Raw genomic sequence first — 26907 nt, forward strand, 5'->3', positions numbered from 1 at the left:
CCCTAGCAGCCTAACGGGATTTATGGTGGCTGATGGAGGAGCTATCAGTTCCTGTGCTGCCTGTTGCCTTTTGACTGCATCCTTTGCCTTACCTTGGTCTGTAAGACATCCAAGCTGCAAGGCTGCATTGTTGATACTCCTCTCCAAAGCTGATAAAGCTCAGAGGGTAATGAACAGGCTGGACCGCTGGGCAGAGTCCAATGGGATGAGGTTTAACAAGGCCAAATGCCGGGTCCTGCACTTGGGGCACAACAACCCTATGCAGTGCTACAGACTGGGAGAAGTCTGGCTGGAAAGCTGCCTGGAGGAGAGGGACCTGGGGGTGTTGGTTGACAGACGACTGAACATGAGCCAGCAGGGGCCCAGGTGGCCAAGAAGGCCAATGGCATCTTGGCTTGGATCAGAAACGGCGTGACCAGCAGGTCCAGGGAGGTTCTTCTCCCTCTGGACTCGGCACTGGTGAGACCGCTCCTCGAATCCTGGGGTCAGTTCTGGGCCCCTCACCACAAGAAGGATGTTGAGGCTCTGGAGCGAGTCCAGAGAAGAGCAACAAAGCTGGTGAGGGGGCTGGAAAACAGGCCTTATGAGGAACGGCTGAGAGAGCTGGGGGTGTTTAGCCTGGAGAAGAGGAGGCTGAGGGGAGACCTCATTGCTCTCTGCAACTCCCTGAAAGGAGGTTGTGGAGAGGAGGGAGCTGGGCTCTTCTCCCAAGGGACAGGGGACAGGACGAGAGGGAATGGCCTCAAGCTCCACCAGGGGAGGTTTAGGCTGGACATTAGGAAAAAATTCTTCACAGAAAGGGTCATTGGTCACTGGCAGAGGCTGCCCAGGGAGGGGGTTGAGTCACCTTCCCTGGAGGGGTTCAAGGGATGGGTGGATGAGGTGCTGAGGGACATGGTTTAGTGATTGATGGGAATGGTCGGACTTGATGATCTGGTGGGTCTCTTCCAACCTGGTGATTCTATGATTTCTATGAAGCACCCTGGCATTTGCCAGAAGTGAAAAGAGGCCAGTAAAACCTTGCAGACCATCTCATTGCTTCAACAGGCTTGTTCCATTTTGTTAAACCTGTGCTCTCTTGCAAGATGGGTTTCACTTCATGTGAGCTGTGGTCAGTCCCCTCCTGAGCAGCTCTGTCCTGCTGGAGGGTTTGGAGAGCAACCACCACCCCTGCATTTACCAGACATGGGGTTTCAGTGCTTCGTTCCTGCTGCACAGTCTGAATCCCAGGCAGGGTATTAAAAATTCATGGCTCATGGCATTTTGTTGTAAAGCTGATAGTTATAATGACATTTATTCTGCGACAGCACAGCACCCTGGACGTGCTGGAAAAGGAAAATTGGGAAGGAACAGTGGCTAGCAAAATGTCACTTTGAACCATGTCATTCCTCTTTACAGCCAACATATAGATAAGAGTTTTTCCTTATTTTTAGCCTCTGAAGAACTGTTTGATTCAGTTTCATGTGCATCTATACATGATGCCCCAGATGAAATTAGGTCTGAGCACTGAATCTGCAGGTTTCTTCTTTAGGCACAGATTCTGCAATAATTTTTATTATTTAGAGTGGCTGGTGAAGCCCAGATGAGGTTCCAATGGTGGAGGAGCTTTCCTAGGAGCTTCAGCTTTGGAAAAACTGCTGTTGTGCTCTTCCCTTTTATTTTTGATGCCTGTTGCAGGTGTAAGCCTGGCCCTTGGCAGATGCCCATGGGCAGGGTTTGTCTTCACCGCCTGGTAGCACGTTGCACTCATGCTAGAGATGTTCATCACCGAGAATCTCCTAAAACCAGCACGACACCTCTGCCCCTGCTTGCAGCTGCCTTTATTTCCTATTTGGTTGACTTCACTTTTACCAAACACTGTTGTGTTGCCCCGTGCCAGGGTTTCAGAGAGGGGCTTGGTCTCTGGGTGGTTTGGAGCACCTTGATTCAGTGAGAGGTGTCCCTGCCCATGGGGAGGGGGTTGGAACTGGATGGGCTTTGAGGTTCCTTCCAACCCAAACCATTCTATGATTCATTCTATATCATCAAATTAGATTCATTTATTTCTCTGATACCAGCTTTCTTGATACTCATCCTTTAGAGCACCCCAGGCATGTACCCCAGCACCCTCCCAATGCCCTGGTGCAGGCGTGGGATTTCCCTGGGGTGCATGAAAGCCAAATAATACTGTATTCTTGCAGCACAGCCAGTTGGACTGTGGAAAACTGAAACTGGGAGCAGCTTTGGAGTCTGCAGGACAGTGGTAAAGCACAGACACCATGGATCATTGTGCTTCCTGAGGCAGCCCTCTGGCTGGGCTGGGCTGGCTCCTCCTCACCCATAACCAATGATTATGGGCACCAATTGCTCAGATTTAAGATATTTCTGCTTTGAATTGCCAAGAGACAAAAAGAAAAGGTAAAGCATGTGTATTTTAGTGCAGCAGATGTGTTCCTCTTGTAGACAGACGTCATCTCAGAACCCAACAAGAGCACGTATCCCATGCCAGAGGAGCGTTGCGGACATTCCCAGCATTCATACATGTCACGGTTGTCTTAGACAATGTGAATGTACACAGCAACCTGATGAGACTCGGCAACGAGCTGAACTTGAGCAGCTTGCTTTGTTTCCTGAGTCCTGTAGGGTCAGCTAGTATTTGCTGCTTAATTTGGTATTGAAGTTGAGAATTTCCAAGAGAACCTGTCCTTCCCTCCTGGGTCTGCTCTAACCAGCTCCAGCAATTGCTGTCAGATCCCAGCGTTGCTTGCAATTAAGTCTTTGTTTTAATGGTTCTGGAAGAAGTCATTCAATTTTTTTTCCTATTATTATTTGGTTTGTCATGCTCGGGTCTCATAACCACAATGCAGTTTATAGTTAACACGAACCACTTCAGCATGCAAAGGTGAATGATTTCATTAGGAATCTTGTGTGCACACACAGTTCCCCATGCAGGGGCTCCCCAGTGCTGCTGCAGCTGTGGGCACATTGTCTCAATGAGCAGTGAACACCAGGTCTTGGTTCTCCATCACCCATCCCCACCCTGGGCAATCTTGCCTTGATTTATGACTCTTTGCAGAAAACTCATTTGGGTCCTAGATGGCTCCTTTCTGCCTGTATGTGTTTATCAATGTTTCACTTGGCTCCAGTTGCTTCTGGAAGTTATACTGAAAATTAAGCTGTTATTGAGCCACCGTTCTGGTGGCTTTGGGGTCTTTTTTCCTTTCCATTTTCATGACTTCAGAAAGCTAAATGATTTTTGCCTCCAGTTGCCCACACACTAAATGGGTGTAATACTTACCCATCTAGCAAGGCTGGAAAGTTTTTAGTTCTGTAAAGGGGTTGTTTGAATACCTCAGTATCAAGGTACAAGTCAGTTCTAAATGCAGTGTTGTTTATTCCTTCAAGTAGTTTTGCATCCTTGTTATTTCTTGCTTGGAGCAATCTGATCCAGTGGGTGGTGGAAGCGGATGGGCTTGGAGGTCCCTTCCAACTCAATCCATTCTATGACTTTATTAGCTGGATGATGATCAACACTATGCCTCTAAAATCAGTAGCTGAATCAATGGATGAAGAACAATTTTGAACGCAAAATGCGTAGAGTCATAGAATGGTTTGGGTTGGAAGGGACCTCAAAGCCCATCCAGTTCCACCCCTACCATGGGCAGGGACACCTCCCACTGGATCAGGGGCTCCAAGCCCCATCCAACCTGGCCTTGAACTCCTCCAGGGATGGGGCAGCCACGATGGGGAATGAGCAACGGGGATGCAAAGCTGTGGGGGTTGTAGTTACTCTAGAGATATTTGGACCAGGAAGGAAAACAATCACAGCAGAGAACACACAGACCAGGGTTAAGCAATGATGCTATTACTAGAAGTGTTTCAGTCTAACCTTTCTAAAGGCTAAAGGTCAAAATAATATGAAGATTTTATTTCTTGTAAACAGAGAAGGAATTTATGCTTAGAATATAGCAATGGTAATAAAATTCTTGGCGCAGATATCCTGATCCATCATTTATTCATGCTGATGGAAATGATTTCTTTGCATTAACCTCCCTCACCATGGGATTTAGGTGTATAAAGCTTCTGTTATTCACACTCTCGTACCCCACTGGAAGTAATGATGGAAAAACGTGTTTGTGTTTGGTTTTATTTTAAGTAAACCAGGGCCTCATCTACAGTGGTTTCCAAGCTACAAAGTGCAGGAGAAAACCACCACCAAGTTATTTCTGCTTCCTTATCACTGCCTTTTAATAACATTAGTCATGATGGTTTCTCCGGACAGTGGTAAGGATGCTCTGTGGAAGTCTAATTCCTCTTTGCAATGCCCGGCTTCTCAACGTGTGATTAAGAAGTGACCAACTTCTCTGTCTCTGCCAGAGCCTTGGAGCTAAGTGCTGCAATACGGCTGATTTAGCCTCATGTATTTAAAAACACATCAAGAAAACAACCAGCGAGTTATTGTCCTGGGAATGTGGCTCTGATTTATTTACAGAGTCGGCACGAATGAGGCAGGGAGAGCCACTAATTATTAGCGTGCAGAATCCAAGCGTGACCGTACGAAGCACCAGCAGCCTTTGAGGTAACGTGGGTCATGGATGGTTGAAAACTGAGCATCACTGTGCTGTGTCGTGTTTATTTGGGGAAAGAGAAATCCTCCTACAAGGGCTTGTTGGTGTCCAACTTGGACAGCTTTGGAGAGACCAAGCTGTGGATTTGTTTTCTGTTCAGACCAGTGGCAGCTTTTTAAGAGCTGTATGAAGGTCCAGCTGCTGCAAGGTCCTGGCTGAGGAGGGGCTGTGATCGAGTGCTGAAGGAGTGCGGTGACAGCGCGTGCCTCCCATCCTTCCCCAGTACAGGCTTCCCACTTCCCAGTTAAGCACATGGATTTTACCATCTTATTTCAATGTAATAGCAAGTGAATCATCAGGCTTTCATTTTCAGGGATTTAATGGCTTCAAACAAGGCAGCCTTGCTCAAAATAGGAGTGAGTATTTACACAAAGGTTCTGTGAGCTGATGTTTTCTCTGCTGATTTCCTCGATGTAATATTCAATCTGGTCAGCAGCACCAACATATGGCAAAGTCTTCTCTGCCCAGAATCTCTGGTGTGAAAATGGCTGTTACCATGCTTGGAATGCAGCACCTGGAAGGGTTGGAGATGCTCCCCACTCCATCTGGTGGGGATGCTGTGGGTCACACAGGATTAAATGCTCAAACCAGCATCCTGTCTTGCTGATGCTTGAGCAGAGGTGGGATCCATTTAGAGAACCAGGGAAGAGGGCAGGAACCTTGCAAAAGGGTTAGGGAGGTGGCAGGGTGAGTGGGGCAGCAGGGCCCCCCGATCGTGGCCACCACACTGGTGGCCTCCCTCAGGCTCAAATTAGTTCTTACTGTCTTTCTTGGAAGGGCAGTGATGCGAAGACATTCATCATGCTGGCAAGGGTCTTGTTTCCTGCTGCTGTTGCTGTTTGGAGGGTTCCTGGCTGCACTGGATAGAGCTGTCTTGGAGCCTCACTCACGTCTGCTGAAGACGTTTGTTTGGGGCAATTTCCTCCTACCGTGTTTTACTGCTTAAAGGGTTTTGTTCAGAGCTACTGGCAATGGTTCACTTCCATCCCTGAGAACACATGTTCTGTCACTAACAGAGCCTGCACCCCATCCATCTCCTGCTCAAGCAGAGAGAGCCTGAAAGCCAGGTCAGGATCTTGGGGTGTGTCCAGTGGAGTATCTCCAAGGATGGAGACCCCAGAATCTTTCTGAGCCCTTGTCCCAGTACATGGTAACTTTTTCACTTCTTGTATCAGACTTGGCTGTGTTGAAGCCAGTGCCTCTACTTTTAATTCCCTCTGTCTCTAGAGTGACTCCCCCCACAGCCATCCTGAGCCGGGGAACCACCTCAGCATTCAGTCCCCACAATTCTCGATACGTTCCACAATGCAAAGATTTGAGTTCCCCATGTTCTGATGAAGATAATCCTTAATACTCCCTCAGAAGAGCTGTTGGTTGTAGCTCTGTTCCACCCCAGATATTTAGTAAAGATCTTTCATTGCCTTGTGGGGCTTGTGAGGCTCCTTGCTCCTCTGGCTGCATTCCCTGCCTTTGGAGGGCGAAGAGTTGAGGGCAGTGTTCCTTCTGCCTCTTATGGGGTGTCTTCTGCTGAAGCCAAAGCCTGGATTTTGGTGTTTCCAAGCAGGTACCTGGGTGCTGGTGCAGCCTGGCAGCAGCCCTGGTTGCTAAGAGCATCCTTAAGGAGGGTGACCTCTCCTGCTGGGTGCTGCCCCCGACAGCTGCTCCTCTATGTGTGGTTACCAAATCCCTTGGGGTCTGATGCTGCTTCAGGTGAATCTGCAGCTCTGGCCAGGGTCACAGACTCCTTTAGCAACACTCCTGTGGGATCTGGTGCCTTGAAGCTCCTCAGTCAGCTTTGTCACTGCGTTAAATGCAGAGTGAGGGGTGGGCAGCAGAAGGGGAAGGTGGTTTATACTCACACTTTAGCATGTGGTGTTTTGACCCTCCAAGCACTAAATCACACTGGGGATCACAGTTCCCAGGGCTGCAGGACTGGTGTGGGGCTGTCGTAGAATCGTAGCATGGTTTGGGCTGGAAGAGACCTTAAAGATCATCTAGTTCCACCCCCTTGCCACTGGCAGGGACACCTCCCACGGGGTCTGGGGCTCTAAGCCCTGTCCAGCCTGGCCTGGAACACCTCCCAAGAGCTGTGCCTAGTGACAGGCATTTCACATGCCCTGTCCCGTATCCCTCTTTGCTCTGCATGGGAGCTTTTCCTTGTCTGATGATTGGTTGCAAGACCTCTTACACCAAGGGCAGCCGTGGGCAGTGCTACCAGGATGGGGCAGGATGGTCCCAAAGTGGCTGAGCAGAGCGGCTCGCTCAGGTCTCCCTTGCTGAAGCTGCTCTGGAGGCTCTGCAACAGCCAGGCACTTCGGGGCTAACGTCCCTGGTCCTGGAGACAGCATCCCACCCATCACTGAAGCTCTTTTGCGGTGTGCGTGCCTTCTGGAAGTGCATCCAGTGCCTCAAATGCATTTTGCTCTCCTTCCTGAGCAGTGTCCTACGGGAAAGACCCCCAGGTTGGCACTGACCCTGTGGCTGCTGCCCATGAGCAGGATCTCCCCAGCCTGGGCAGCACTGGAGAGCATCAGGGCCAGATGCCACCATAAAATTAATTTAATTGTTTGGCCTGATATGTGGTTTTGGAGCTGCCAGGAGCAAACTGCCGAGTGTGAGTGCTCTTTGTGTAACAGCTTGGGAAGGTGACATTTAGATTAAAATGGGATTTTGATTTTTGCTTTTAGGGTTTAAAAGTGCTGTTGGCTTCCCTCTAAGTGCATATTGTTCAGCGTAAATGTACAGCTTGGATGCTGGGAATGGTTTCCACTTCAAAATACGTTGTTGAAAACTTGCAATGAGAAATTAAAAGCATGTTAAATGAGTCACACATCATCCATCGGTCCGGCCCTCTGTGGGCTGCTGCAGCTACAGCCCTGTCCCTTCCCTTCTGTTTACAAGGGGAGGTGTGTAAGACCCAGCAAGAACTTGGAAACTCGAGTTTTATAAAAACAAAGTGGAAAAAAGGGACCCTCAAAGGTTTCCCATAATTCATACCCTGGATATTAACATCACTCATTATTTCGGTTCCCTGTTGACAGCAAAGTTTGCAAAACGGCAATATTTCCCTCAAAATAACATTTGGATTCACAGCAGGAAATGTGTAGTGGCAGCTGCCCCGGGATGCTTGGCTGTGGCTGTTCCTCCATCAGTGCCTTCCTTGCCTTTAAACACTGTGAACATCTTCCTAGAGTAAAATAAATATTTTTTTTTAAATTAAAACCCCAATGATTTTGTTTTAAAAAAAAAAAAGTTAAGAAAGACCTTAAGTTGTGCTGGGGGGGCTTAGATTTGATGTGGGGAAACATTTCTTTACTGGAAGTGATGAAGAGTGGTGGAGTCCCTGTCGCTGGAGGGATTCAAAAAACACCCTGGGATGGTGCTTAGGGACAGGGTTTAGTTGGTACGATGTGGTTTGGCTGATGGTTGGATTGGATGCTCTTTTCCAACTTCAAATACTCCATGATTCAGTTTTTTTCAGAGAGTCTCTCAGAAGCAGAAAAGCTCCCTGTGAGCTTAATCTGCTATTTCTCCCAAAGCTGGGGATGTGACCATAACCTCGGCAATGGTTAAAATGCTGATAGATAATTATTTAGCTTATTCTCATAGATGCACAATTAAACCAGGGGAAATATTCGATGCACCAAGTAAAAGGCAAGGAAAGATGTGGGAAGAGGTGTCCGTAGGCATGAGAGTGATTCGGGCTTCCCTCAGGGATGGTGTGAGATGAGCAGCTGTGCTGCCAGTTTGGAGATAACATGGAAATGAGAAGAGAAATGGTGTTGGGCGATGGCTTGGCAGGCAAAACTGCTGCTTACCATCGAGACTGTGAGAAAAATGCTTAAAATGTGGTTCCACCAAGGTTTAGCTCTGTCTGGAACTGTTGATGTTCTGGGGTGTACTCCTGGGCATCTGAGTGGCTTTTAAGAAGTTAATTTTAAGCAGTTAATGTCAAAATTCTTGCTGGAATACTTTGGAAACGGTGGAAGAGCCAAATCAATGTGCAAGCTGAGGTGTGATCATAGAATCACCACCTGACAGAGGGGTGAAGCCCTGGCAGAGGCTGCCCAGGGCGGTGGTGGAGTCTCCATCCCGGGAGGGATTCAAAAAGCTTGTGACCATGGCATTTGTGGGCAGGGTTCACTTGGCACGGTGGGGTTGGGCTGATGGTTGGACTGGGTGAGTTTAGAGACCTTTTCCAGCCTCGATGATTCAGTGATTCTGTGGCTTCAGCAGAAATCATAGAATCATAGAATCACCAGGTTGGAAGAGACCCATCGGATCATCGAGTCCAACCATTCCTATCAAACACTAAACCATGTCCCTTAGCACCTCGTCCATTTCATTTGCTGTTCAGCACATACAGAAACCTGGCAATAAAATCGGTGTTTCCCAGCGGTGTGAGGGAGCAGGAGGTAATGCCAGCGAGCAGTGAGATCGGGGAGCAGCCCCTGCCCATCCCATGGGAGCTCATTCGGTCGCCAAGCAGCACGTCTCCTATTGGATGGGGCTGGGACTGTTCCTTAGAGGTTCAGGTCTCCTTATTAAGTAGCAAGAAATATTCAGACTTGAATTAAAGATTAGATGTGAGAGAGTAAAGGCTTTTCTTGTCCTCAGGAGTGGAGTTTGCTACAGACCTTATGAGGAGCGGCTGAGAGAGCTGGGGTTGTTTAGCCTGGAGAAGAGGAGGCTGAGGGGAGACCTCATTGCTCTCTGCAACTACCTGAAAGGAGGTTGTGGAGAGGAGGGAGCTGGGCTCTTCTCCCAAGGGACAGGGGACAGGACGAGAGGGAATGGCCTCAAGCTCCGCCAGGGGAGGTTTAGGCTGGACATTAGGAAAAAATTCTTCACAGAAAGGGTCATTGGTCCCTGTCAGAGGCTGCCCAGGGAGGGGGTTGAGTCCCCTTCCCTGGAGGGGTTTAAGGCACGGGTGGAGGAGGTGCTGAGGGACATGGGTTAGTGATTGATGGGAATGGTTGGACTCAATGATCCTGAGGGTCTTTTCCAACCTGGTGATTCTATGGTTCTATGACTCATACAAACCCCAAGCCTCGCAGCGCTGAGCACCTGCTCTGGGAAGGGCGTAGAGCATGGTGGGCTCCAGATGCCTCCTGTGGGTGTGGGGTGGGTGCTGAGAGCTGCGGGGACGGCTGGTCTGCTGGGACCTGTGCTACAGCAGGCAGCTGGTGCTGGACCTGGCCAAAGAGGCACCAGCTCAGCATCCAGTTTTGTGTCTGTCTTAGTCTCCACCTCCGGATGCCTCCGTAGGTGTGTGCCTGAGAAGTAGTTACAACAAGCAAACACAGAGGGGATCTTGTTAACACTTTTCTAGCTTCTTATTTGCAGCTCAGGCCTTCCTCTTGCTTTCCAGTGGATGCCCTTTCCATGAACTCCCACTGTTTCCCCCTCCCAACCATCATTTTTCATAGGAAAGACACTTCCAGTAATACAGCGACACCTTTCCAAACATTGCCTTTCCTAAGTCTTTAAATCACAGCGCCAGTACCACCACCCCTACCAGGTCTTTATGGAACAGTCAGCCATGATAAATAATAGAATTTCTGGGAGCATTTTCTCATTTTTATTGAAAGCAATCAGAAAAATATTTTTTCTTTTGTTTTGTTTGGTCACAAGGTGAACATTAAGTTTTTTCTTGTAAGACCAATGTTTAATTTTTATTCCTAGGAATCTGGCCAGACACATAAAAGTAGTGGAAGGAGATATTAGTTATCATGAGATACCCGTTGTATGGCATTAGTGAAATAAGTTTTCCTGGTTTCCACTGTTCCAGTTGTCTTTTGCAAAGCTGATCAGTACTGGTTGTAGGTTTTCTCCCCAGCTGATGATTAAAGTGCTCGGCAGGCTGGGATTTCCTGCAGAAATGGGATTACTCTGGGGGCTTTCCACCCTGAGACTAATCAGAGAGAGCATTTAATTGTTTAAAGCCAATTCTATTGATTTTGTGTTATTCCACTTTCTTAGTTAAGGAACTGTGTGGTATTGACCCAAATCTTCAGTAAATTATGGTAGTGCTGTTTTGTCTGTCACAGAAGGGCATAACCTTCCTTGATCAAGGAAGTTATCAGATTATTTCTATTCTGATTAGCTACCAGTAGTTAGTGTTGGTATTAGTGTTAATTGTCATTCACTGAGTTATTCTAAATAATTATCTAAATAATTATCTAACTACATTTTTAGCTTTCTTCATTACATGCATCCCTTTTACTCAGATCAACAAGAAGCTGCATTTTCTAGACATTTTCCCCCTCCTTTTAAAATAGCTGTAGATGATAGGTTTTCTGTCTTTCAGATTTCCCTGCTATTCAATCTTTTCTGGTATTTCCCAACAGTTAAAATATTTTATTTTCATTAGAGCTATTTAGAAGCTTTCTCAGGGATGGCAGAGAAAGAGAAATAGCTTATCAGCTGTTGTGAGCACACGCATCTCTCCAGCTATGAAGGAGAAATACCAAGCAATACTGGTTTTCATGTCATTGACAATCATGCTGGTTGTGTCTGTGTACTGATGAGCACGGTTTTCGAGATCTCTAATGAACTTCAAAACCAAACATGTTGTGTTGTCTCTGCTGGCAGCGGGGTTTTTTTTGAATACTAAGTCTTATCAAAATTTCTCAGAATTCCTGGTTTTAGTCACGTTTTTATATTTCAGCTCTCTTCCCTACTTTATTCTGAGTGCAGGGCTGGTTCCTTGGCTGAAAGGCTCTTCTGGACATGAACTCTTTTGAGCTGATCTTGAACAGCTCTTAGTTATTCTACTATTGATAACAAAGTCCTTTCCTCATGCTGGGCCCTTAGGCATTGTGAGGTGGGCATTGGCACTGCTTTTCATTCCATTTGCATTTGAGAAAAGCAACTAAGCCTGGTGTTTTAGCTCCAGGAGCTCTGGAGGTACTTGGACATCTATCGACAGCTTTTGTGTGGTAGGACAGGGTTAATATCACAAAGAGGTACAGACCTTTCCACTGGTTTTCAGGAGAGCAGCCAAACCAATCACAAGGACCTAAACTGAAGACATTTCTGCCCCCTAATTTGGATTTAATACCAAATAAAGAGAAGAGGTGCTGGTAGGTGACTCTCAGCAACCTGCAGCGCAATTTCCTTTTCATGTATGTCCAAACCCACCCCAAAGCAACATCTCCTAACCCAAACCAGCCCCTCATGTCGTGTGCTTTCTAACCTCCCTTTGGTTGCTCTATGCAGGGGCAGGGCGGGTTTCCTCCCATCTGGATGCTTCTCCCCCTCTTGGCTTGCTGGGAGCATCCCTGCTGATCCCTGCTGTCTTTCCATATCATAATCGGGACTCTTGGTCACCCGAATAGATGTGAGGAGAGACACATCCCTCTGAATTGCAGCTGGGGAGCTTGGTTCATTTTCTGTGGCTGCGGCATCCAGCTGCTGGTTTGAGTACGTGCAGTGGTTGGGGTCTGGATGCCACCTGTGCACTGATTTCAGGGGTGATATCTGATGATTTTTCTGATTCTTATCTTTTTCCCACCTCTAAGGCCGTCTTGCTTTTCCTCTCTCCTGCTCTACAGATAATCTGGTAGATCTCCAAGTTTCACCTTTAACCACCAGCCAGTTCAGATACTGGAGAACAACATTCACGACCTAAAGTTAGAGATGTCGGGTTGGTAATTCTGTCCATGGCAAGTCCTGTTAGTGCCTGTGGAGGAAATCCAGGCTGAAGCTGCAGAGCAGCCTGGGAAGCTTCTCTTATGTGGCTGCAGCAGGAAACCTTTCTACCCCTTTCTGGTTCTGAGGGAGAAGCTGGGGGAGCTCCCGGGGAGGAGACGGGGACTAACTCTTCTAACCATCCTGATCGAAGGCACAGGGGTGGGTAGGATTAAGCTTGATTTGAAACTCCTTTTTCAAGTTGCTTTCTCCCACAGTTTCACTTTGCTTTCCCGAGCCATCTGCATCATCTAAAGAAGGAATGATGTTCTTGCTTTGTTGTCAGATTTGCCTGACACCACTCTCCAGGAGCGCTCGCAGCGGGGAGCGCAGGGGAGGAGGCTGACAGTTATGAAGGAAAGCTGGTGGCATCCACGCTAGATTGATTTGTATGGTTAGTGACAGGTCAGACTCATCCTGCACCTGTGGGAAAACAATGAGCTTCAGATGAGTGCATTCCCCATGGGATAACACGATGCTGGTGGCACAACGTGGTGTGCAGGGAGAAAACGGGTCAGGGATCCGGCTCAAAGAGCATGTTGGTGTTACTGGGACACCGCTACTGCTGATCTGCTTTGCTTTGTGCTCCATTTGCAGCAGCCACTGTCGTGTGCTCAATGTTCTACTTCAGATGTTCTGGTGCAAACAGAATTTCCTTTTGAGGTCTCCTGGTTCTTTTCCGCCCCTTCCCAACATGCTAAAATGCCATTTTGATTTGTGTCCTGTACCCAATTAGGAGCGTGCCTTGAAAATCCCACCAGGGAGGCTTTGCTTGCACGTGAGATGGGCTGTGGTGGGACGTACCACATGGATCATCGTCCACTTTGCATTTGGGTCATTGCTGGATGTACTGAGAGGCAGAGCAGGTTCTCCCACTGCAGAGAGAATCCTCTCTCCATAAAGCTCTCACAAAACTTTAATTTCAGTGGCTGTTTAGCATATTTGAAGTAAGAAGTGTGGAAAAAAGTCAAGGAGAAGCAGCAGCAAAGCCAACTGTTGCCACTCCACGTAGCTCAGTGCACATGGGAGCCTTTTCTTGGGCTCTCTGGGTGGCTGTGGGGATGCGGGATGCTTCCACGTCTGTCCCAGACAGCTGATGAAGGTCACACATCTGTGTGTGTACACATCCTGAGAACATGCAATTTAGCTTCATAGCCCGGCCTACAATTAATTTAGCTAATTATTAGGCACAATGGAAAAGCAGCTACAATCTCAGGCAAATCATCAGAAACTATAGTGCGAAAGAACCACTGTCCTCCCTTACCGTGCTTTTCTCCTGACAAAGCATCAGAGATCTGTTAGCAAAACAACCCAAAGGCCGTGCAATGGGGGCAGGACTCTGGTACCTGTCTTGAATTTAAAAGATAAAATACTTGGCCTGTGCTGCAGGGAGGTTTTCAAGTCCTGTATTTTGGAAAACAATACATTGATACTAAAATACAGCTTTCTAATCCCATGATTTCAAAGTGTTTTTCCATCTCACGATCATTTTAATGCATTATGAATCCTTTTTTACTGGCTAAGTGCATTTTAAAGCTTAAAACCTTTAGTTTGTGGTTTAAACTGCTGTTTAAAGATTTGAATGCAAATCCAAAAGTGAGACCCTGGTGGGAAGGGGTATGAGATGCAGATAAGCACTTGTGAGACTCACAATCACCTGTGCATCCAATAGCATGAACCTTAGGTCATAGCATCATTAGACTGAGACAAAAAATATATACTTATATAATAACATACTATATACTTTATAAAAATTAAATAGAAATTGAATGAATGAATCAGCCCAAAGTGTTCTTTTTAAAGCTGCCTATAAAAGGAAACAGATGAAATGTGTGTAATTGCAGCTGTGTTAGAGCTTATCCCCAGGTAACTTCTGAATGTTGTCTTGTAGAGAAGAAATTCATGTTAGTAATGATGATAATAGACCTGCAGTGCAGTAAATGGGTTGCAGTAGGCTATTTTCCACTAGAAAGGATGACCCTTAGAATTCAACATCCAAAACACAGAGATTGCTTATTGGAAAAGTGGGGTAAGGAGATGGTTTCTATTGCACAGCAGAAAATAGGTGGTTTAGGGGAAATTATCCAGAGGAGAGCTGTGGACTGGATGCCTGCAGAGCTGGTGGGGACCCTGACTGCCTGGAGGTCCCTTCTGCTAGTGTTGGGTGAAGAAAGCGCAGGGCTAGGATGAGGGGGAATGGTTTTCAGATGAAAGACGGGAGATCGAGATGAGATCTTAGGAAAAAATATTTTTGGGTGAGGGTGGGGAGGCCCTGGCCCAGGTTGCCCAGAGCAGGGGTGGCTGCCCCATCCCTGGAGGGGTTCAAGGCCAGGTTGGATGGGGCTTGGAGCCCCTGATCCAGTGGGAGGTGTCCATAGAATGTTCATAGAATCTTGAAATGGTTTGGGTGGGAAGGGGCCCTTGAAGGTCAGCTCATCCAGCCCCCACCCCTGCAGTGCACAGGGACGTCTGCATTTCCTCGCCTCTCTGCATCTGTGCTTTGTATTAATCAGCCTTTAGGGCCCCTGTGTTTATATTTACTTCATTTTAATTTTTAATGTTCTTTTGTAATGTGGTGCCTTAGGTATTCCTTATTCCCGTGTTTGTGTAAGCATCAAAAGGCTTGCTCTTATTATTTATTTTAACCCTGGTGTTCTCAGTGAGGTTTAGTTCTGTGTGGTTTAATTTAACTATATTTAATATAGATGTGGCTCATGGATGTTAAATGTGAGGCAATATGACTAAATGGTTGCATTTCTGGTTTTAGTAATGTTGTTTTTGTATTGTTCTCTTTACTTTCCTTTTCCCACTCTATTCTCACTGTAATATGTACAGAAACACATCCGTAGCATGCTTCAGTTCTGGGGAAGATGCAATAATTTTCTCATTTGTTGAATTCCTTTCACCTTTCTCTGACTATGGACAGTTTCTTACTATTATTTGTAGAATGGTACAAACTAGTGCTAATATCAATAACATAAAATCAGGCATAAAGCGATCGAAACAGAAGTTTTGGGGTTGGTGGTAGGGAAGTGATGGAAATCAGTTGCTTTTTAGTTTGGCAAGCTATTAAAGACAGGACAAGGCACTGTCTAATTTGATTTTTCACCCAAAATCCAACCTTTTGGGGAAAAGCAGACACCAGGGCTGTGCTTCGATTGCTTTCAGTGCTCATCAGATGCGTTGCCTCCTGGTGGGATCTGCTACCAGATACAATTTCTCATGTTCTCAGTGCTTGATGTGCAAAGACACAAGGTGTCTACAAATGCTTCTTCTAGGGCCACTGGGATGAGTGGCTGAGCTGTGGTACCGGTGCTGGTTTCCAGCTGCATGCGTGTTTGTGGGTGGTGTAGGTTGCCCATGGTGCTTCTTCCATTTGGGACAGAAATGCATTGCTGGAATGGATTGAGATGTCTCCACCATCCCCTCAAGCTCAGCAGTGCAGGTGCTGGGTCAGCTCGCCCTGCTTGGACAGCACTAGAAGTTCAGGCATGTGTTGTGTAACTTGTTTTAGCCCAACTGAAGGGATTAAGATCCACTTAATTAGCTCAGGCTGCCACAGGTGAGGAAAGGACCCATGAAAAGTTCCTGTTTGACATCTGTGGTGACTGATGAAGCTGTGGAAATGTGCCTGTGCAGCTGAGCCCCTCTGGCTGCTGTTAGTCTAATCTGCATGAACAAATGAACAAACAAAAGCCACATAAAACAAACCATCCCCCTGCAGGAAACAGATGAGGATTTGGCTGTTTCCTTGGCCAGCCTCCTCTAGTGCTCCACAGCCCCTAGTGTGATCCTTGCCATCCACCCTAGATTGCCTTGGTCATTTTCCCAGAGGATGCAGAGATTAATTTATCCTTTGCCTACCAACCTTTTGCATGTGGAGCCAGCGCAGCACCAGCTGCTGGGGTCCCCCCGTGCCCAACTGCTCTCCATACCTGTCCCCACTGGAGCAGGGCAACGCTTCAGAGCTGCAACCTCCTCCTGCTCTCACCAGCAGAGAGATGAAAGGCTTAAGCATGGCTGGAGGAGCCCATTTTGACAAGAGGGGTTTCCAAACACTGATATTCATAGAATCAAGGAATAGTTTGGGTTGGAAAGGACCTTAAAGATCATCAAATTCCACCCCACTGTGATGGGCAGGGACGCATCCCACTAGGTCAGGCTGCTTAAGACTCCATCCAACCTGGCCTTGAACACCACCAGGGATAAAAGCTTTTTGAGGGAAGTCATCACAGAGCAGGACAAACCAGCCAGTTGGTGGCCAGTGGGAATGTTGCTGTTCCTGTGCAAACACTGCTCTCCATGCCAGGCTACGCCTACAAGGAGTTGTATTTGTCCACCACCTCTGTAAGGGGGAACAGGCAAGGAATGTAAGGAAAGCCACATTCCACAAATGTGGGACAGCTTGTGTGTGATCATTTCACAAAGCACACATCTTCAGTGTGTCCTGCTAATAGACAGAGCTTGAATTTACCTCTCGGTACTCAAGTGCTGCAGCTGAGGAATAGGAACTGATTCTTCTCTTCTCAGAAGTTGGTTTCTCAGGCTTTGGCTATTTTGGGCTATTTTCCTCTTACTTTATTGACATGCCTTAATAAAAGGGATCCTGGAGTTAGGGAAGTTTAAATTTCTTTTCATCTATTCCCTGGTATAATGAGCTGACCGTCCAATTAAATATTTTTAAAAATATTTTCATTTTGGTGATATTCAAAACTACGAGGAAACTTAACCCAGTCACACCTTCAAGTAAGGTTTTAAAACTAGGATTAAGCAGGGCTTACCAGAGTCTTTTTAGGTAAATGGACGTGGAAGGAAATTCTTTTGAACAAAGCTGTTATGCTTGCAGATATCCATTTTCAATACTTTTCCTGGATGTCTATCAATTCAACATGTGGCACGCGTGGATGGAGACACACAGGGAGGAACTGGAAAGCTGAGATCATCTTTGTTTTTTTTTTTCTGTCTATAGGCATGGTGGCAATACTCTTTAATTTAAAGAAAGAACTTTTTTTCTATTCTTTTCCATCGTCTGCATGTTCAGGGCTCACCAGTCAATAGCTGGAGGGAAAATGAGAAAAGGATATTGTATTCTGCAAGTTCCTCTCTGAAGCTGTGTAGTGTATGTGTTAAATAAATATTAAATGGCAATAATTATTAAGCTCTGAGTATATCATACTTAAAATACTAATCTACACAAGTACTTCAATGTTCTTTCTCTGCCTAATTGATTCATTTAATAGGTCCATTAGAAAGAACTTGAAAGGGCACTTGAATTACAGAGGTAATGAAAATGCTAAAAGGATGGAGGAAGATGTGGAGATATTCTGCAGGTGAAGGTCTGAAACTTGATATTGGTAGATAAACTGCCTGGTTATTCCAGTCAAAACTCTTACATGGTAAAATAATGCGAGTTGTGGAAAAGGAAAAGCAAAGGACCAGGTCTTACCCTTTGCTATCTCTGGCTGAAAATTAAGATAGTCCCAAATCTGCTTGTTTGAAGGACCAACAATGGAGATCTGAGCATGTAGTGTAATAGTATCTGATAGATGAACCTTTGTCTCTGTCCCCGTGTTTTCCAGGAGTGATCACACCGAGGAATAGGTACAGTGTGAGAATGCACTGTGCTTGCTCTTGCACTCATTAGGTTTCCCCCTGGTGTTTCCTATTAGTCTTGAGAAGTGGGCTGTCCCCCCACCTTGTACCCCAGCCTGGCCCCTAGGGATATTGCTTTTGTTGTCCTGGAGCTTCCTATGATGGATGTAAACTGAAAAAATAGGCATGAAGGACATCATCTGCTCTCTCAGCAGGGAATAACCCCTCTAAGGTGAGGTCACTGTCAGACAGCACGTTTCCTTTGAAGGATTAAAGTCCCGATGGCTGGATTGTCCATCTAGACTCTCAGAGAGACCTACTCACTGCTGCTACTCCTGGCTCTTTACTCCAATTAGGCAACAGCAAGGGTGGATAGAAATCATTATAAAAGCTGCTTAAAACAGTAACAATGTGCATCAGAATCTACTTAATTACTGGAAAACTACTTGAAAGATCATCCTTTACCCCAAAAATATTATTTGGGCAAAAATCTGAGCTTTTCACGGTGACATTTGTTTCAGTAATGAGTCAAAAGCACATTGAAATGACGGGAACTCTTGCTCCCAGAGCAGCTCCATGGGTCCCACATCACCAGAATGTGCTGTGAGGAAGCAGCTGGCCACTTGTCCCAAGTGACAGAGGACAGGACAAGAAGGAATGGCCTCAAGCTCCGCCTGGAGAGGTTTAGGCTGGACATTAGGAAAAAATTCTTCACAGAAAGGGTCATTGGTCCCTGGCAGAGGCTGCCCAGGGAGGGGGTTGAGTCCCCTTCCCTGGAGGGGTTTAAGGGATGGGTGGACGAGGTGCTAAGAGGAATGGTTTAGTGTTTGATAGGGATGGTTGGACTCGATGATGCGGTGGGTCGCTTCCAACCTGGTTATTCTATGATTCTATGAAGGGCTGCCTTTGTGTTTTGGGGCACCAGCAGAGGACAGGCTGTCCTACTGGAATATTTCCATTGCTGCGCATCAGAGAAACGTGACACAAAGCGGGGAGGAGCGGGAAGAATACAGGCATGGAGAGAAGTGTTGCCCTGGGAGGAGAGACCAGTGTCACCAGTATCCCCTGGGCAGGCAACACAGCTCTGCTTCCCTCTGGGCACCATGAACAGGGACTGTGACAAACGCTTGCAGCAGGAGGATATCAGTTGTGAGCTATTCAGTCTTTAGATAGAATCATAGAATAGAATCATGGAACAATTTAGGTTGGAAGGGACCTCATAGCCCACCCAGTTCTAACCCCCTGCCATGGGCAGGAGCACCTCCTGCTGGATCAGGGGCTTCAAGCCCCATCCAACCTGGCCTTGAACCCCTCCAGGGATGGGGCAGCCATCCTGCTCTGGGCAGCCTGTGCCAGGGCCTCCCCACCCTCAGCGTGAAGAAATTCCTCCTTATGTCCAGTCTAAATCTGTCCCTCTCCAGTTTGTACCCATTGCCCCTCATCCTATCACTACAAGCCTTTGTAAAGAGATGGGGTGGGGATGTTTTCAAGAACTTGTGTTGGTGAATGAATGTGAGATTTTCCTAAGTGCCCATCAGCAGCAGAGTGTGCAGAACTGAGCCCAACTCTATAGGTGAAGGTGAAGAAATCATCCAGAATTGCCTTAAAAAGTGTTTGTTGCTGCTTGCCCTTGGAGGTGGCTCCCGTGTGAATCATAGAACCATTAAGGTTGAAAAAGACCTCTAAGGTCATCAAGTCTGACCATTAAAAACTGTGAAAGATGACTTTACACCATCGTTTGTGGTCAGGAGGCATTGTAGGATAATCATTAGATTAAAATAGCAGGACCTCTGTATGCGTTCAAGGTGCTTTGGGTGAAATCTGTGGGAACAAACACAAAAACGACTGGACAGGACATTTGTTTTCTAAATGGAGTGCACAAAGGCAGTAGTTTTACTCACTAGAACACAGAAAATAAGATTGCAATAAAGGTTTTTTTTAATAAAAACAACAACTCTGACAGGACGTGATGATCTATAGGGAAAACAGAGCTCCAAGCGTGGCCTCTGCAGAACTAACGCAGGGAGAAGTGTGCGCTTAATTCCAGTGGGGAGGCTGAGCTACAGCAGCAATGCTCCCTTCCTCCCCACTTAAGGGGGTTCTGGGTGGGTGAGAAAAGGCTCTGCTTAGTCCTAGTTTTAAAGACTCAAAATATTGATAAATTTAGAGGTGGTGATGAATTGAGGTGCTCAGTGAACCATGAGCATGAACCACGGCATCAAGCAGAAGAGGCTGTTGCTGTTCTGGGGATTTCAGAACCTATTGTAGAGATGTAATGTTTAATGCAACATGCTTTAGGCTTTTTTTTATTTATTCTTTATTATATTAATGAGGTTCTAAAGTAGAGTGTGGGAGGTTTTATTCTAAATTATACTGAGAGCACCTTGGCTCCACAGGTACCTTGTTCTGCTTCCCTCTTTTAGTTTGCATAACTATTTTTGCTTCCCAAGGCAGTACTGAGGACTAATGTTCGCTTTCTATGAAGACCATCAGAATTTGGTTTAGATTGTTAAATTAGAAGTGCATGTCTGGTAATTTTTATTATCTTGTCTATTGCTTCCATTCCTTTTATTTCTTCTTCAGTTACTTGGGATCAAATCCCCCAGGTCAGGCATTAATGTGACCCCTTGGCAGGGATAACCTGAGCAAAGCTGTGTTCTTGTTCTCTGAGATCTTGCGACAGCTTCGCTTTTGGGGTTTTCCCATTCTTCCCATCAGGAACGTTCAGTGTACGGGAGGATAATGTATGCACAGCTCTGTGTCCCCGAGACAGCTCGGGGTACTGGAGTACAATCACTGCTTGGAGCCAGGCTCAAAGGTTGGCATTGCAGGTTTTTATGTGGTATAAAGTTTAGGGCAATATTTATTTACAGTTTAGGGCAATATTGCGTTGACACAGATAGGAGGAGGATCACGGGCAGGGCATTGCTGGAAAGGCATTAAAGAGTCTGAAGGGTTTCACCATGCAGGTGGTTCCTGTGCAGTTTCTCACACATGGGTTAAAGGCAGAAAGAAGAAACGCTGGGGAGAGCGTTTCTGTAGTTGATGAGCAGCTCAAAGCCAGAATCCTGGAAATTTCCAAGTGCAGATCCCTGCCTCCCTGCCTTACAGAGCTGTTATGGCCAGCCCAGCGCTGCAGCTCCAACAGCCACAGCACAAAGGACCTGCACCCCGGTCCAGACTGAGATTAAAGCTGTACTTTTGGGTGCAAAGTGGAAGCACTTGATGGAGAGCCACAAGGCAGAACCTCTCTGATTGCTGTGCAAAGCACTGACCTTCTGAAGCTAAACCCTTCCAGAGAAGGCAAGGATAATTACCATTAGCCAATTGAGACAGGCAGCAATTACAGCAGTAATTTAAAGATTACAAGATATTGGCTTTCCACATTAAAGTGCATCCAGGCCACTCAAACTGCTTGATCCTGGGCACTTCATGGTGCTGTTGAGCTCCTGTACTGTAACTCGATGAACAAGACTGCACGTAACAACGGTGGGAAGATGCTGGGGTTTACAGGTGCCCCTTTGCCATGGGGTCAGGGCTGGCAGCGCATCCCAAGGGTACGAGGGGAGATGGGAGGGGAGGGATGGGGCTGACTCTGGGCTCTGTGAGGCTGGGGTCCCTCTTTCAGGATGGCTTTGGACACCACTCCATGCTTCCATCCTGAAGTTCAGTTGGTTTTGGATCCAAAAGGTATATGAGCAGCCGTAATGATGCTGGGTGTAAAGCTCACTAGTATTTATTTCTCATTTATGTACCGACAAAAGATGTATCTTAGAAAACTATATAATACATTATAAACTCCTTCCAGAGTACTGTGCAGGTGCATGTAGGAGTTTCTCTACACTCTCAGTTAAAATTAAGGCTATTTAATGTAAAACAAAGCAAGAAAGCATGCAAGACACAACGCTTTTGTGAGGCACAGGGATTTTTAGGCGAATTTCCTCATTTAAAATAATTCCCTCCCCCTATGTAGGAATTGTGTATCAAGAAACTGGGTAGCAGCACCAGCCTCTTCCATGTCAGGTTCCTTCTCCATCTCATCTGGCATCAGGAGCCTTTCATCCAGCCTGCAGGATGTAGTATGAGCACGGGTGTTGAATGTAATATCCCGTTGTCTGAGCGACATCTTCCAGTGCCCTGGGGAGCATTGAGGCTTCTTGTGTGAGGAGGCTCTGGCTCCTTTGTGATATCTGTGGGATTCTTCATCTGAGGTGATTTTAGATACTCAGAACTTAAATCTGCTACGTGTAGGTAGTGTTTCTGGAGGTGGTGACCAGGGAGTCCCCTTTGGTCTTCATTCTTTTTCTGCAAGGCTTATTCCAAGACATTGGAAGGTATAAAATAAACTTGAGGGGGGAGAAGGGGTTGGACACCTATCCACAGTGCAGGCAAGTCTCTTTTCCCCACAGTGAGAGTTCCTGGGGCTGTAAGGTGGGCAACAAGACAGTTGCAACCCAGACTGTTGACACAAAAGCAATATTACCATGCATGTACTTTGCCAAACCTTCCCCTCTGAGGTGGCGTTTTCCAGCAGCAAAGCACTGTCTGGCAGGAAACACAGAGCCTAATCCTAGTTTTAAGTGACTTATTGCGTGACCTTTTGAGGAGCTGCCTAGTTTACGGAAGCCTCCGTTTCCCCCTGGAGATGATGCTCTATCAGAGGACTTCACCAATTAAATGGCTCATTGACTTGAAAATCACTTTTCCTCCTGAAAATTGTCTACCTGCTGTTTTTTTCCAGATGACAGCCGGGATCCCCCTGCTCCCTGGGAGGGTGGTTAACCCCAAGCTGTTCCCTCATCTGCCTGCTCAGAGCAGGGCTGGTGGAGCCTTGGCAACTTGGAACGTGTTGGGGAATCGAGCGATGCAGGCAGACGCTGCCACGCTGGCTCCACACGAGCCTCGAATCAGGACCACAGCGTATTAGTTGCCTCGTTTTTAAAGCCCTGGGGAGAGTAGAGAAAAGGGGCTTAGCAGCTCAGGGATGGGGCAAGTCCTGGGGGGTCATGAGCCTTGGGCTGGACCAACTTCGTGCTGCAGTGTTGGGCTTCTGGCCCCACCTGACCAGTGCCTGTGTTGGATTTGAGGTACCTGATGTGCTTCTACCTGTCCAGTTCCCTAGGTAGTTCATGTTTCTAACTCCCAAGGCCTTATGAGGAGCGGCTGCAAGAGCTGGGGGTGTTTATCCTGGAGAGGAGGAGGCTGAGGGGAGACCTCATTGCTCTCTACAACTCCCTGAAAGGAGGTTGTGGAGAGGAGGGAGCTGGGCTCTTCTCCCAAGGGACAGGGGACAGGACGAGAGGGAATGGCCTCAAGCTCCACCAGGGGAGGGTCAGGCTGGACATTAGGAAAAAATTTTTCACGGAAAGGGTCATTGGTCACTGGCAGAGGCTGCCCAGGGAGGGGGTTGAGTCCCCTTCCCTGGAGGGGTTCAAGGGATGGGTGGATGAGGTGCTGAGGGACATGGTTTAGTGATTGATGGGAATGGTTGGACTCGATGATCCGGTGGGTCTCTTCCAACCCAGTTATTCTATGATTCTAAATCCCTTAAGGAGGCTATTTCTTTAAAACAGCCAAAGAATTAAAATGCTAGGAAAATAAGGGTTAAAGCCTAAAGAAATGGAAAAAAACTAACTCCTGAAAGATGAAGTCTCAAAGTTTAAATTGCTGCTGTTATGCATTGTATGTAGAGACTGTAAAGCCAAACAGCACTCGACTCTATTTAGATCCTGAAGTGTTTACACAGTTTTTAACCTTCCCTTGTGCAAGAAAATGCTATCACGGGTGCAGCGACTACAGAAGTCTGTGGAACTGAAGAACAGCAGTGACCTGTGTAATGCACAGAGACTTTTCAAAAGCCTTAACTGCAACGTAAAATCCTCCTGTGTATTGAGTAAGAAGTTAGGACGGGAGAAGTTAAATGGATTAAGAGCAATGAAAGGGAATAACTGCATGCTAGAAATCATTGCTGTGTGGAAATGTCTGCACTGAGACTCTCCAGCATCTGAATCAATCATTCTGAAGGGGGTTACTGTTGATTAAAGTAAGTAGAAAACCTACTAAAACTCTGGTAGCTAACACAGAGCTGATGCTGAATAGGAGTTGGTAGGATGGAGGAACATGGGTCATAGAATCATAGGATGGTTTGGGTTGGAAGGGACCTCAAAGCCCGTCCAGTTCCACCCCCTGCCAGGGGCAGGGACACCTCCCACTGGATCTACTTAACATCTGCTTTTCTAGAAGGGAAGAATGAGATGCCGTGGGTAGCCACAAATGCTTTGGGGTCAGAAGAATGTGCCTTAAATGAACCCATTAAGCTACTCAGTCTGGTAAATTATTAAGATGATGACTGCGATGGCTTGATTATACCCCCCAGGGACTTTTATGGGAAGATGATCTTGTCTACAGGAGAGTGCTTTATTCTGGCAGGGAAAGGCAGAGAGGAACCCATGGTTTAGTGAGGAAGGTGACAAATTCAGTCTGTAAATATGACCTGATTTAGCAGCAGGTGTGGATGCACTCGGATGTCTCTGCCAAGGGAACAGCTGGATGCTTCCTGTCCAGATGCCTTTGGGTTCACAACGAGCAAGACGCCCGTGGGGAGCTGCAGCGGGAGAAGCTAATGGTGATGTAGCTGGGTGAACACCAACCTGTCTGTACCCAGGCAGATTAAAGGAGTTACAGGAGCCCCTGTCTGTGTGTTCATGATCTAATTGACTTATGTTTCTAATCCAGTGTAAGAACTGGCCTCAGAGAGACAGTGCAGGAGCTTTCCAGTACTGAGTGAGCCGTGATAGGAAGTTGGGGAAGGTGTTGGAATGGTTGGACTCGATGATCCGGTGGGTCTTTTCCAACCTGGTGATTCTATGTGTTAGACCTCAGCTTTGGAGGCAAGGGCAGCTGGTCATGCTCAGTTCGACATGAAGAAATGAATAGGGAGTTTTGATAAAGAAGATTTTATCTAAGTGTCTATCAAACTGAGGGATTAACAGGCTGTCCACACCTGGTTTAGAAATGTTCGAAGAACATCTTTGTTTCTGTAGCTGTGACAATTCTTGCAGGTATTTCCAGCTCATACTTTGTGCGTGTAAAGGGTTTTAAAGGGCTGCTGAGGTGGGCACAGGGCGAAGGCAGCCAGCGATGGCTGTGGTGAAGAAACCCAGGGAACAGCTCAGAGGTCTGAGTTGAGGGCAGGAACTGGTCTGGGTGCAGATCTGCTGGGGCGTGTGAATGCTCCTGTCCTGGTGCCTCTCCCGGCACCTGGGAGTGTGTCAGAGTCAGTCCATCTCCTGCTCCCCTGCGACTTGCCTCTGGCTTTGGGGAAAGGGCAGAGCTGCCGCTGGGGCAGACATAATTCTAGAGTTTAGGGCTCAAAGGACAAATACAGTGTCCAAAAGAAGCTTGTTTGCTGACTTGCTCAGTCTTGTGTTAACCAGCACCCAGCCGCTGATCACACAAACCAATACCCACTTTCACACCATAAAGTGTGTCAATAAATCACGCTTACTAATTGTTAGGAGGTGGCTGCTCTGCCTCTGCTGGACTCTTTTCTTGCTGTATTTGTTTCTGTAATTAAATACTGTCCTCCTTTGGATTATACATAATTTAATGGTTCAAATATTCGAATGCATAGGTCTATTATATGAGGTCTATTAAAGTTCTAAAATGTCAGATTGTTAAAAGCAAAGGAAAGCATTGCTACAAAGCCATGAACATGGGAATGTTGCATTTCTGTGATGCAGAGTGAGCTGAAACTCAGGGCTGCTCTTCCTCCCTGCCACAGACTGAAAAGCGAAACACAACTTGTAGCTAAAATCAACTGTGGATTGATTAAATCAGGGAGGTGCCAAACCCCCTTTGAAAACCTCCTCCGTTATTAAAGTACCAGCATCATTTACCCCACCAGCCTCAGCGGCTGTTCACACCAAACCCCGCGCTCCCTTGTTGGGCTCAGTTCTCATCCCTGTTCCTGCAGCGAAACCTCCTGCTGACACCCACCGGGGAAGAGATTGCCTCTCTCCTCACCCAGCTGGAATGCCTTTAAATGTTTAATTTTTCACTGCCAGCCCATTATCCTGCCTGTGCTCCGTGCTGATGTCAGGAATAGGGGCATCTCTCACCTTACTCCCCAAGGATTTTTTTATTCACGTATGTCTGACATTTTCTCTTCCTAACCACAAGCAGGCTTTACATTCGACACCTTGAGAAACAGTTCTCGTGCCCACCTCGCTGAGAGCTTTACGTACAGACCAAACAGGACAGCATCAGCAGTGAGGCTGGGCCTGATGGGCTTTGATGGAACAACCTTTTCCCTCATCTGTTGCTGGTTTTGGCAGGATGGCTTCAAAGTCCCCATAGACTCATAGAATAACCAGGTTGGAAGAGACCCACCAGATCATTGAGTCCAACCATTCCTATCAAACACTAACCCATGTCCCTCAGCACCTCGTCCACCAGGCCCTTAAACCCCTCCAGGGAAGGGGACTCAACCCCCTCCCTGGGCAGCCTCTGCCACTGCCCAATGACCCTTTCTGTGAAATATTCTTTCCTAATGTCCAGCCTGACCCTCCCCTGGTGGAGCTTGAGGCCATTCCCTCTCATCCTGTCCCCTGTCCCTGGGAGAAGAGCCCAGCTCCCTCCTCTCCACAACCTCCTTTCAGGTAGTTGTAGAGAGCAATGAGGTCTCTCCTCAGCCTCCTCCTCTCCAGGTTAGAACCCTGCTGTGGCCTGGCTCCCAGCCCTTCTCCGAGGATGCCGTGGTGGGTGAGCGCTGGCAGCGTGTTCAGAGCTTTGGAGAACAAGCATTGCCTCCAGGGTGCCGCTTGCGACACACATGGGGACACTCTTCCCTTCAGCAAAGCATCATCCCTGCCCTTGAGCTGCCTGTCTGAGGTGTCTGGTTTTCTCTTTCAATTAGGAATCCTGTTCACGGGTAACAGAACTGCTGTGGCCAGCAGGAGCAGGGCAGTGACTCTGCCCTTGTACTCAGCACTGGTGAGGTCACACCTCAAATCCT

This window comes from Phaenicophaeus curvirostris, chromosome 5 (genome assembly GCF_032191515.1).
Source record: "Phaenicophaeus curvirostris isolate KB17595 chromosome 5, BPBGC_Pcur_1.0, whole genome shotgun sequence".
Classification (NCBI taxonomy): Eukaryota; Metazoa; Chordata; class Aves; order Cuculiformes; family Cuculidae; genus Phaenicophaeus; species Phaenicophaeus curvirostris.